Below are 12,738 nucleotides of genomic sequence, written 5' to 3'. Positions count from 1 at the left end.
GGGACTACCCCATTTCACTGAAATATGGAAAATCTCATAGTAACTAGCTGTGACATCAAGCATTTGGAACCAGAAGCCTGGAATATATTGTCATTCAATTTTTGCAGTTGGAATAATAATAATAATAATAATAATAATAATAATAATAATAATAATAATTTATATCCCGCCCTCCCCAGCCGAAGCCGGGCTCAGGGCGGCTAACAACAATAAAACAGACTCTCTCTCTCTCTTTCTTTCTCTTCCTATGTTTGGAAAAGGCTTGCGTGTGGCTTGTGGCACATTTACCCTTGGTAAAGTGTGTGGGTTTGTTTTTTTTTGCTTTGCCGCTGAGTAAAAATAATTAGGAAGTGGTTTTGTTGTGTAAAAACACCAAATCCACTGCAATTGCATGACCTGAATTTGCTGGCATGCAGTTGACTCTCACATGCAACATTCCAACAGTTTTCTCAGTTTCTACTTTTTCCAGCCTTTTATTCCAGATCTTCATGTTTCTGCAGCAATTTGCACTATTGTTGTTGGTTGGTTTTTTAATCCTCATGAAAGTTCTTCAGCATTTTAGTGCAAATTTCTCCTAACACATTTTTACGTGCAGTTTGGACAAAGTATACCCATTTTTGCAAGCTGATTCCCCGAGTATAATGCATGTTTGCCATTTTCCTTAATGTATGCATTTTTGTATACTCTACTTGGGTGGAGAGCTGCATTGCAAATCTTGGAGGAGTATAAATTTTGATGGCTGGCTGTGTTTCAGTTTGCATATTATTCTGGAAAGTGTGACTTGGGTAGATTCTCCTTCAGATGCGCACCAAATCCAATTTCTCCCCTACCCTTAGTTCTGAAGCCGCCCAATGTTCTGACACCATTGCACTGTGTGTCCCCCTGCCCTCGCTTGGCAGTCAGTTATGTACCACAGAAGCGCACAGCATAAGCAGACAACAGCAGCAGCAGCAACAACAACAACAACTGATTACTTATACCCCGCCCATCTGGCTGGGCATCCCCAGCCACTCTGGGCAGCTCCCAACAGAATATTGAAAACATGATAAAACATCAAACATTAAAAGCTTCCCTAAACATGACTGCCTTCAGGTGTTTTCTAAAATCAGGTAGTTGTTTATTTTCTTGACATCTGTTGGGAGGGCGTTCCACTGGGTATGCGCAACTACCGAAAAGGCCCTCTGCCTGGTTCCTTGTAACCTCACTTTTCGCAGTGAGAGAACCGCCAGAAGCCCCTTGGTGCCAGACCTCAGTGTCTGGGCTGAATGATGGGGGTGGAGATGCTCCTTCAGGTATACTGGACCGAGGCCGTTTAGGGCTTTGCTTTAAAGGTCAGCACCAACACTTTGAATTGTGCTCGGAAACGTACTGGCAGCCAATGAAGATCTTTCAGGACCGGTGTTATATGGTCTCGGCAGAAATGAGGTAAGCTGCAGTACACATTTGAGTGGAGAGAGAAAGAATTCATCCTGCAGGGCTGCTATGTTGAATGGCAACCCCATAACAGCTCTTCCCCAGACCTTGGCCCAGATCCAAGGCAAAATGAAGCATCTCCAACTCTAGCGAAACAAAAGGGATGGAGGAGGCATGCTTTGTTCGGCACTCGACAGGGTCCACTAAAGGTTATTCCTACCTTCAGGGGACCGGCTTTCCAAAACGACAAGCCGTTTCATTAGCGCATCTCGATTCGACGGACACAGATGAAGGAGAGCTTCCTTGCTTAAAGCCTTCTATCAGAACTCGATAAATAATTCATGGGGCACAGTTTACCGGGTACATTTGGAGTCACAAATTGGCTGTGAGAAAACAAGCGTGATTTTTCTCCAGTGGGTTAATTATTCAGGATGAGTGGCTAAATTGCCCCCTCGTTCCTTCCTGTCTGTTTCCTTGCAAATATCCAATATTTAGGTTGTGTTTAGATGCTACATGGCACACTGCTTCGGATGCTATTGATCAGTTCCCCCCCTGATTAGGGGAGCGTCCCTCATAGAGTAAAGTCCGGGAGCGAATGTTCATGATTTCTCATCTGAAATTCAGTTTGTGTTGGTCATCAGCACTGCTTGCTTTCAAGGCTCTCCACTTTTCCTGTTAGGAATTAACTAAATCTGTAGACTATTGGGGTGGGGGGAATTCTCAAAATGCCACTCATCCATGGAGCTATGAAGTATTACATTGGGTTTCTTTTTTTTACCTCTAAGGGAAACTGGAGGTCATCCAGCTGATCGACTGGCTTTGTGTAGGATGCAACTGTGGCATCCCTGACAGATGGCCATTCATCCTCTGCTTAAATACCTCCAGCCACACCTGGTTAGCAGTAGTAGAGCAGCACAGGAACTGGCCAAAGGCAAGGTACTCAGAAGGGCTCCTCACCAGCTTGAGCCCAACTTTGTTGTGCTGCCCACTCTCCTCCCTGCTACACCTCAAAATCTCTCAAATCTGCAGAATCCAGAAATGCACTTCACTCATTCACTGAACGCTTATAGGAGAAGCAGACCTCCAGAGATCGGGAAACACAGAGGACTCTGTAAGGCAGAACTTCCATAAACATAATTTTACTGTGCTTTTATCAGATTGTTTTTTACAGTCATGGCTCCCCCCCCCCCCCGGGCTGTCTTAAGCATATGCAGTGCCGGGGTTCAAAGATCCACCCGGCGCCCACCCCGGCTGCCCAGTCCCAGGCACGCAGGAGGGCGGAGCCGACTGGCTGCCTCAGTGTTTTCCTGGCTCGGTAGCCCCCGAACTTGCAGCAGAAGAGCCTGCCGTGGGGCTCCGACCAATGGATGTGCTCTTCCCCAGACTCAAATCTCGGGCCCTGGACTCTTGGTCTGGTGCCCCTGAGAGCCCGGTGCCTGGGTGCCCCGCACCCCTAGCACCTATGGGTAAGATGGCCCTTTCCCCAAAGAATTCTGGGAGCTGTAGTTTGTTAACAGTGCTGAAAGTTGCCAGGAGGCCCCTATGCTCCACCTCCTGGAGCTACAATTCCCTGAGTGGTTTAACAACCAATTCCACAGGGAACTCTGGGATTTGTAAGGAATAGTAATAGTCTTCTCTCACTTGGTTCCCCATTGACTGATTTGCGGAGGTCAAATCAGTAGCCATTGATACCTTTATTCTCCATAGTCAGAGGCAGTAATGCTTCTGAATACCAGTTTCTGGAAATCGCAGGAGGGGAGACTGTTGTTGGGTTCATGATGTTCTTGTGTGTTTTCTGCAGGCATCTGGTTGGCCACTGTAAGAACAGGATGCTGGAATGAATGGACCACTGGCCTTGACCCATGGTCTTATGCTTAGTTCCCACTCAAAGCAATTTAATTTGATGGCGTCACTATATGCCACATGGAAAATTACTTCTTTTCATCTCCCCTGAATCTCCTGACACCAAGCTTCATTTGCGAGAGGGAGAAAAACACGTCTCTATCTACTTTCTCCACACCATCCCACGGTATTAAGCATCTCTGGGCTACAGAACATGCCTAGATTTGGTCACAGTAGCCCACATCCTTAGTCTGACCTGGACAGTTGATTTGGCGAGAAGACTCGAATCATTTCCATTCCCAGCCTCATTTTATTCCTGCTTCAATTTGTTCCTTGGGACAGGAGAAACAAATGATTAGACAGGAACAACATAGTTATTATTCCGCTGAAACGGCAGCAACACTGAGAGTGCAAGATGACATGAAGTCCATGGAAATTAGATATAATCATATTCTCTGCTCAATTTGTTTCCCTCTCTGGGGTTATTTTTAGTCTTGTTTACTTTAATTGTGTGGATGTCTGAAAGCCTATCTCGTTCCATGTTGCGCAGTGCATAATAGTGGTTCCTTCTGTGTCTGCCATGCAGTCATTTTGTTTCCAGCCTTCTCCGTTCAGATTTTGCATACACGATGCCATGCTGAGCACAAGATGCCCTTTGCATCTCCGTCTTTCATTATAAGATCCACTTTTCGAAAAGGAGTAGGAGGTTCAAGGTCTTTCAGGCTATTGGCCTTGCTACATTCAGCAACAAGGACTTGTAAGGATGTTTGTCTCACTGTGGATACAAGTCTTCTTGAAGGCAGCGGCCCTGTGAGGTCCTGTCTCTGAGAAGGTTTGTAAGCATCATCAGACAAACATCCTTACATGAAGTAGTGGCAGTTTTTGCTCCAGATGCTGTGCCTGCACCATCCCAAGCTCCCTGCTGCCTTGGACCTCTCAGTAGCTGGCAGTGGTGCATGGCACAAGGAAGCCAGGTCAGCAACACAGGCCCACCTGTGCTGCTGAACCAGCTGCTACCTGCTTACAGGTCCCCTGAAGACCTTGAGATGCTGGTCAAGAGTAGATGAGACATGTGCCTCCCACATGCTTATAATCTACAGAAACTCGCAAGGGCTATAGATAAATTTGAAAAGACTCATCTCTGTTGTGCATCGGTTACACTGGGAGACCTAGTGTGATGGTTCAGAATGTGCAAAGCAGTTTGGCATCCAACTTCTTTGAAGGAAGGGGGAGTTGTCAGTTTGGCTCGGATTCAGCTCTTACACAAATGTCCAGGGTGGATGAAGCCTGCCAAGTTACAAGGATATAAGTTCAAGGGCTTTGGGGCCAGACACTGTTCCGTTTGGAAATTAATGGTAACAAGCAGCGTGTTCATAGGAAACCTGCAGGAAAACCTCATCAGAATTTCATTTCAGGGATGAGTGAAAATGGACTCCCCCCAAACTCTCCACATTTGCAGGTTAAATTGGAGGGGAACATTTTGCCAAACATCCTCTAGAGAGGCAGAATTCTCCAGCCATTTTTGGGGGGACAAAAACTGAAATGGCTCAGAACACCTTCTGAGAAATTTTGGCTCAGAATATTGATAGTGTTGTATGCAATGCTGTGCAAGAGGCATTTTGCTAACACAAAGAACTTTCCCTTCCCCTCCTCTCCAAGTGTGTTCCCCCTCTCCAAGTCTGCTCAGGGTGGTCCCCAACCCCTAGAGCCAACTTTATGGGGAGAGAGACAGTTGCAAAGGAGAGGATGGAGGTGTTCCTTTCTGCAAGCAGACATTGGATGTGTGAGTGGCATGGCAGCGATGAATACAACCTTTCATTCCTAATGGTGTATGCAGGGATCAGTGGGTGAAAAGAAGAGGACTGAGCTTTTCCTCCAAAATATTGCTTCCTTTTCGAATATTATTTTGCATTCTGGTTGTATCCATGGTTCTGCTCAAAATTCTCCGCACCATTTGCAGAGTTGAGGGTGGAGACATTTTGCCAAATATTCTCTGAGAACGGGTCTCAAATTCTCCAACGGTGTGTATGTAAGCTTCAATTAAAACTAAGCTCAGATGACCAACAAAATTGGAAGCCTTAACGCAGCTTAATTTCTTGTGACAGAGAAGCAGTCTTCCTATACCCTGGCAATTTTTCAGCCGCATGCTCAGAAAATAAATGGTGATCATCCTGCTTCCTCCTTAAGCAGAACCACTGTAAACTAGTCTGCAAATGAGAACTTGTCAGGGGGAAAACACATAAATTAACCCTGACAGCTCAGCTGCACCAAAACACATTTATGAGTCAAAAGAATGCAAATTGTTATTCATGCTTCTGGGCTGACACCAGATACCCAGGCAATTCTGACATTCATTATTGTGGTGTGATCATTGGCATTTGTGTCCTAGACAGAAGCCCAGCTCTGTATTAAGGAAAGGTTACTGTGTGGGTCTTGAAGTCCTCTGCAAGGCAGTGCAAAAGTGTAACAACGGTTGAGTTTAGACTTTCTCATCTGGAAAGATTCATGACAGCAGGCAGTGGATGTTGTCAGGGCTTGGGATCAGCTCAGAGCTAATAGATGCCATAACTTAGTAGCTGACAACATGCTTTCCATGCAAAAGGTTTCCTGTGCATCTACAGCACAGTTACAATTGGTAAGGCAATTGTACCCCAGGTACAAGCATCACTGTGGCTTACCAGCAGGGAAAGGGGTGAGGTAAACATGGTGAAAACACACCAGTAGATTCAATCCAGCACCCCCATCAGTGTGTTTGCACCGCACTGACCTAGCCATCACCTTGTCCACCCCAATGATGGTCAAGGGTTTGGAAACCAAGCCATACAAGGAGCGCTTGAAGGACCTGGGTATGTTTAGCCTGGAAAAGAGAAGACTGGGAAGAGACATAATCGCCATCTTCAAATATCTTAAGGTCTGTCACATGGAAGAGGGAGCAAGCTTGTTTTCTTCTGCTCTGGAGAGTAGAACTCAAACTCAGGCGGTTGTGGACTCTCCTTCCTTGGAGGCTTTTAAGCAGAGGTTGGATGGCCATCTGTCATAGATGCTTTAGCTGAGATTCCTGCATTGCAGAGGGTTGGACAAGATGACCCTCAGGGTCTCTTTCAACTCTATGGTTTTATGATTCTGTGGAAGGTCAGGTAAGTGCTGCTGCCCTGCTCCAATGTCTGCTACAATTGTGGCAACTGCATCTATAGAAGGTCACGGTTCACAGGTCTGGGAGAAAGCTTGACCTGCAAGGCAAACCCTAGACAAGACTGCACCCAGACCCCAGTAATGAAGATACAAGACATTTTGTGGGGTTCTTACATATTTAGTTAGGCATTTCTATGCCACCCAGTCAACTGTGTCCTCTGGGAAGCTCAAAAATTTAAAATCAATAGACTGCTAACACAACCAACAGTGCTAAAATCATGCATCGTAGAAAAGCAACACCAGCACAAAATTTATATAAATCAGCATAAAATCATAGAACAGCTTAAAGTCAGTAAGCATGCAGTACTTACAAACCAGCAACCGTGGCATTTTAAAAAGCCTGGGAGAAGAGAGAGGTCTTCACCTGGCCTTGAGAAACTCATAGTGTAAGTTTCCTTGAAGAAACTTTACAGGAAGACTTAATAGATGTAATGTACAGTTAAAGGCATTGGACCACGAGCTCACATAAATATCCTTCTAAGGAACGTACACATAACCTATTGATGTGCTTGCTTAAGCAAAATCAGAAAGCTAAGCACCAAGACCTACATTCAATAGAAGAAAGATCAGCCTTCAGATGCAAAACTGGTGAGTACATGTCTAGGCTGTGGACAGATAAATCTGCCCCAGTCTCTTCTGTACTGTTTCCACATGTGGACATCTTAAAGTATACCCTCTCCTTCTTCTTTGTGGATTTTTAAAAAGATAGTTCTGGGGGCAACCCCACATACCATGGAGCAGCACTTACAAAATGTATGGAGAGCTGTTCTGTCTCCCTCCCTCCTTTGCTTTAATAGTGTAAATCTGCTTAGAGCAGCTTCAAAGAGCCAGTGTGGTGTAGTGGTTAAGAGCGGTAGACTCATAATCTGGGGAACCAGGTTCGTGTCTCCGCTCCTCCACATGCAGCTGCTGGGTGACCTTGGGACAGTCACACTTCTTTGAAGTCTCTCAGCCCCACTCACCTCACAGAGTGTTTGTTGTGGGGGAAGAAGGGAAAGGAGAATGTTAGCAGCTTTGAGACTCCTTCGGGTAGTGATAAAGCGGGATATCAAATCCAAACTCTTCTTCTTCTTCAAAGCATGGCACCTCCACAGCACAGGTTCAAAATGCTTTTAAAAATGGTGCACATCACTTCCTGTGTAATTCTATGCACAAAGGGCCATTTTATTTCAAAAAAAAGAGGCTGCCCCCATCATTACTGTGGAATAGTTGTTCCCCACCAAACCAGTGCTTCCTGGGGGAATTCCTCCTGCAACATTCCCCTCATGTTGATGATGAGCCAGACAGGCCTTGAGTGGAACTCTTTTTCTAAGCCTTGCAGCCTTAATGTGTAGATGTGAGGGTACTCAACTTATTCCCCAAAAGTGCCTCGCTTTGTTTGTCTTCCACTTTTCCTCTTTAACTCGCATGGCCTCTGCTTATACTCAAGTATCCTGCCAAACCTAATAACTTATCCTGAACAATGTGGTGTAGGCAAAATCAAACAAAACACCCTTTCAGGGCCGTCTTTACCCAGGGGTGCAAGGGGTGCGGGGAACCCGGGCACTGAATTCTGGGGGGTGCCTGCCGCCTAAGCTCTTAACTATCTACCTGTTATGAAATATTAAATAATTTTGATCAGGCTAGAAAAATAATATATATATATACACCCAGGTATTACTGAGTTGTATACTTACAGTTTCACTTTTGACTTTGTGAGTTCATTTACCAAAGACGCACCGCACCAGCGGTGGCGCTTCTCAGACTTGGGGGCGCTGGGTGGAACTTTGCACTCCGGCAGCGCATATGCTAAAGACTCCCCTGCACCCTTTCAGGCCCTTGACCAGAGATGGGGAACCTGTGGCCTTCCAGATGTTGTGAGACCACAGCATGCATCATCCCGGACCATCGGTCATGCTTATTGGGACTGATGGGAGTTGGAGCCCAACAGTATCTGGAGGGCTGCAGCTCTCCCATCCCTGCCTTAAACCAATATGCTCATTTGAGAGGGAAATTCATACTGAGCCCAAATATATTTGGTGACCAGAAACCTTTCACAGTGTACCAGAGTCAGGCAGGTGGTGTTGGACTGAATCATAGAATTGTAGAGTTGGAAGGGACAATGAGGACCACCTTCTCCAACCCCTTGCAATGCAGAAATCTTTCGCCCAGCATGGGATTCTAACCCAAGACCATGAGATTAAGAGTTTCACACTCTACTGATTGGAGGTGGACCTCATCATAAATAGCTGGTTTTTCCAAGGCCCTCCCACCTATATATGTGGGTTTGCAGCTATCCACTGACTAATTTGATTTACATCCTTCATCTCCTATAACAAGAGTAGCCAGTGCAGTGTCCTCCAGATGCCTGGGACCACAACTCCTGCTTGGCAGGGGGTTGGACTCGATGGCCCTTGTGGTCTCTTCCAACTCTCTATGATTCTATGATTCTATGAACTCCCATCAGCACCAGTCACCACAGGCAATAGTCAGAGATGATGGGAGCTGTGGGACTCAACCTCAATTGTTGGCTCAATTCTTTCAGGTGACTAGGAACAAAAAGAACTCTTCTGTTTACCCAGAAGAGAACTGGAAGGGAGAATAGACTGGAATTCTGGGAGATTCATTGTTAGTCTTCTGATGGTCCACCCCTCTTTTTGATATGAGTCTCATCAGGGCAATGAATTGAGACATGGAGTCTTTAACCCTTTCCCTTTGGACTAGTCCCCCAACCCTGCTGAACAAAAATGTCTCAAATTTGCAACCCGTGAAGTTTGTATTTCATTGAAGCAGAGGGCAGCCAGGTGACTGCTCACATATCTCTCAAAGCCACAAATCTCAGTTTGGCCTGATTTTGGAGTCAACAGTACAGGACTTGATGACTCTATCTAAGGAGGCATTGTGTGTTCAAGTTGTCTCCCAACAAATTGTGCCACAAATTCAGCGGGGATCAGTATGTTCCTATGTCTCCGCCATCCCTGCTAACTCAATACAAACATGCACACAGTGGGCCAAAGACCTGTCATTGTCACACCAACCTCAAGATGAAGAATTCACTTTCCCTTTTTAGTACTTGCGATTGTTGGTTTGACTTCTGTAAACATCCTGCAGAAAATAATAATAATTGAAATGCTTGAAGAGAGAGAGCATTTGTCCTCTTGTGAATAAACAAATTTTATTCAGTAGAAAATGTAATATAAGCAAATAGAATTACCTCTTCACTCTTGATACTAACAGGAGCGAGAATCTAGGATTAAAAGCGAGAGGGGAGAAAATGCTTCCTTCTATGCACCTGTCATTCTGAATATCATGCAATCAAATTTCCTCCTAAATCTCATCAGATGAACTCCCAAAGTCATTGCAGAGATAATAAAATAGGTTATGACACTAGTCTCGTATACATCAAAATGTCTTTCATATATCTTTAAGCGGTTATTAATCTCTGAATTAGTTTAGAATACATTAACCTTCAAGGTAAATTAGTTCAATCAAGAAAATGACTCTAAAGAATAGACTCTGTCATATGCATGCATGCAAATGCACACACACACACTCACAAACTCGGTTTATGAATTTCAACAAACCTTAATCCAGGGGTAGCCAATGTGGTACCCTCCAGGGGTTGCTGGAATACAACTCCCCCATCAGCCCTAGCAAGCACAGTCTGAAACACAAGGGTGTTGGCAGGAAGATTCCCCCATCCCTGAATGGCACCACTGATTAAACCAGAGTTAGCCAATATGGTGGTGTTGACTAACCCTGGTTTAATCAGTGATGCCATTCAGGGATAGGGGGAACATTCCTGTCAACACCCTTGTGTTTCAGACCATATGAAATTCTTCCTTAGGAGGGAGTCTGGCCAATTCACAGCTTCTATACACTCTGTGAATACTGTTATAAACAGTTAAATAGACCATTGCTCTGCTCCCACCTTCTTATTCTCCCTCTCCTGCATCTTTTAAATGTCTGCTATCAAAGTAAGGATGGATGGACAGAAGGTTTCCACATAAAAGGGGGCAGAGAGAGGAAGACATGACAATGCTGAAGAGTGTCATGGATGGAGGAATGAATCAGTTCCACCATGGGGAGGAAGAGAGGCAGCCATGATAGAGGGACAATGGGCTCTTGGCAGATTGACATCATGGTGCTGCCTGGACTGCAAGATCTTTCTGAATTCTATACAACCTTAAGGGATAGAGTTTGAGACCGTGTGAATGCAAAGCCGGTGCTCTATTCTGGAGTTATGGCTGCTCTTCCTCGGGCTATGGCCCTTCCCATTCCTCTGGGGAATGTAAATGCTATGACCCTCTCCCTGCTTGTTGGAAAACCTGTTGAGATGCCATTTCCAAGGCGATGCACCAAGGATGCATACCGGTAATTTAGAAAAGGGTGGGGAACCTGTGGCCCTCCAGATGTTGTTAGACATTGCAAGAACCAATGATCCCTATCTTTAAGTCTGAACAAAATGCTTGTTTAACCTGGAGGTAAGCTGTCTGAATTGTGCATTGCTTTGTAACGATTTGTTGGGTCTCTGGACTGTAATAAAGATTGATTGATTGATTGATTGTTAGACTACAACTCCCATCATCCCTGACCATTGGCCATACTGCCTGGAGCTGATGGGATCTGTGGTCCAAGAATACCTGGAGGGCAACATGCTCCCCACCCGTTTTGAAAGGTGCTTAGGTATAATTCTTCCTGCACTACTTTTGTTCTTACCTACATTTAAATGTATGCAAATGTAACTGACTGATCAAACCCATATGAGTAATGATAAATATTTATTTAATCGGGTGGCAGTCCTAATTTGAATATATATGGACATGGCACTAGTTTAAGAAACCCGCCGCTTCTATATCTCACCGGGTTCCTTAAAGATTTCTTGTGCGTATCGGGAGCGGAAATTAAACCTGATAACATGTCGCAACTCCATCAACGATCCAGCAGCAATCGTTTAAAAGATTTGCCCAGGGTAATTTCGGGAATGATCTGTATGCTGACACATCGTGCAAATGACGTGGAACAAATTATATTATTTCAGCCTGTTTATCATCTTGTCAACATTTGTCTTCCGCTTTTTCCATACAGGATTGTAAATCAGACACGCGCAGGGGAAGTCAGGGGAGGCACTCGCCCGTCTAGAGTCGCAGTAATAGAATGATGAAAAATGCATCCGTTTATCTGTGGGAAAAGATTTAAAGGTTGTTACATTCATTTGTTACCTAGGATCTGGCATTTTATCATACAGACTCTGCTTGGCCAGAAAATTATCTCTTTTCCTCAAGTCCATTAAGGATCTCCTCACAACTTACAGAGTCCTGACAAATATAAATATTGAAGCCCATTCATGAAAATTGCATTTAAACCTGAGGTTTAAGTGGGCTGAATGCATGATTAAGTACCCTGTTAATTAACCTTTTTTTTTTTTTTGCAATGATAATTGTAAATGTGCCATCATACATTTTAAATCATTTATACTGCCTACAGAATAATACAACTATTCTGCCTCTTGCAGGCTCCAGAATTCTGAACATGGGATGCAGCCACCATTAAAATACACACATACACAAACACTGGTAGATGAGAATGGAAAAGAAGAATACTGGGTTAGAGCCAACTTTTGTTAGTCAGACTTAGATTTAACCTAAGTTAGTCACATTGAAACCAATGGGACATGAACTATTTATTCATGACTAACCCCTCACATGCAAACAAAGGTCCGTGTAGTAAATCTATGGTTTTCCCAGTAGTGATGTATGGAAGTGAAAGCTGGACCATAAAGAAGGCTGATCGCCGAAGAATTGATGCTTCTGAATTATGGTGTTGGAGGAGACTCTTGAGAGTCCCATGGACTGCAAGAAGATCAAACCTCTCCATTCTTAAGGAAATCAGCCCTGTGTGCTCACTGGAAGGACAGATTGTGAAGCTGAGGCTCCAATACTTTGGCCACCTCATGAGAAGAGAAGACTCGCTGGAAAAGACCCTGATGTTGGGAAAGATGGAGGGCGCAAGGAGAAGGGGACGACAGAGGACAAGATGGTTGGATAGTGTTCGCGAAGCTACCAGCATGAGTTTGACCAAACTGCGGGAGGCAGTGGAGGACAGAAGTGCCTGGCGTGCTCTGGTCCATGGGGTCACGAAGAGTCGGACACAACTAAACGACTAAACAACAACAACAACCTCTCACATTGATTTCACTGTGACCTAAGTGCAATGGGTCCAACCCCCTGAGATTAAGCATAGTCTCCTAACTGTGCTCTTGACTACTTCAGATGACCTGGTTATTGAGCACTCATCCTGGTTTGCTTGTAC

The sequence above is a fragment of the Podarcis erhardii genome, assembly GCF_964252035.2.
Source record: "Podarcis erhardii genome assembly, chromosome: 6".
Classification (NCBI taxonomy): domain Eukaryota; kingdom Metazoa; phylum Chordata; class Lepidosauria; order Squamata; family Lacertidae; genus Podarcis; species Podarcis erhardii.
This window is presented reverse-complemented; position numbering follows the sequence as displayed.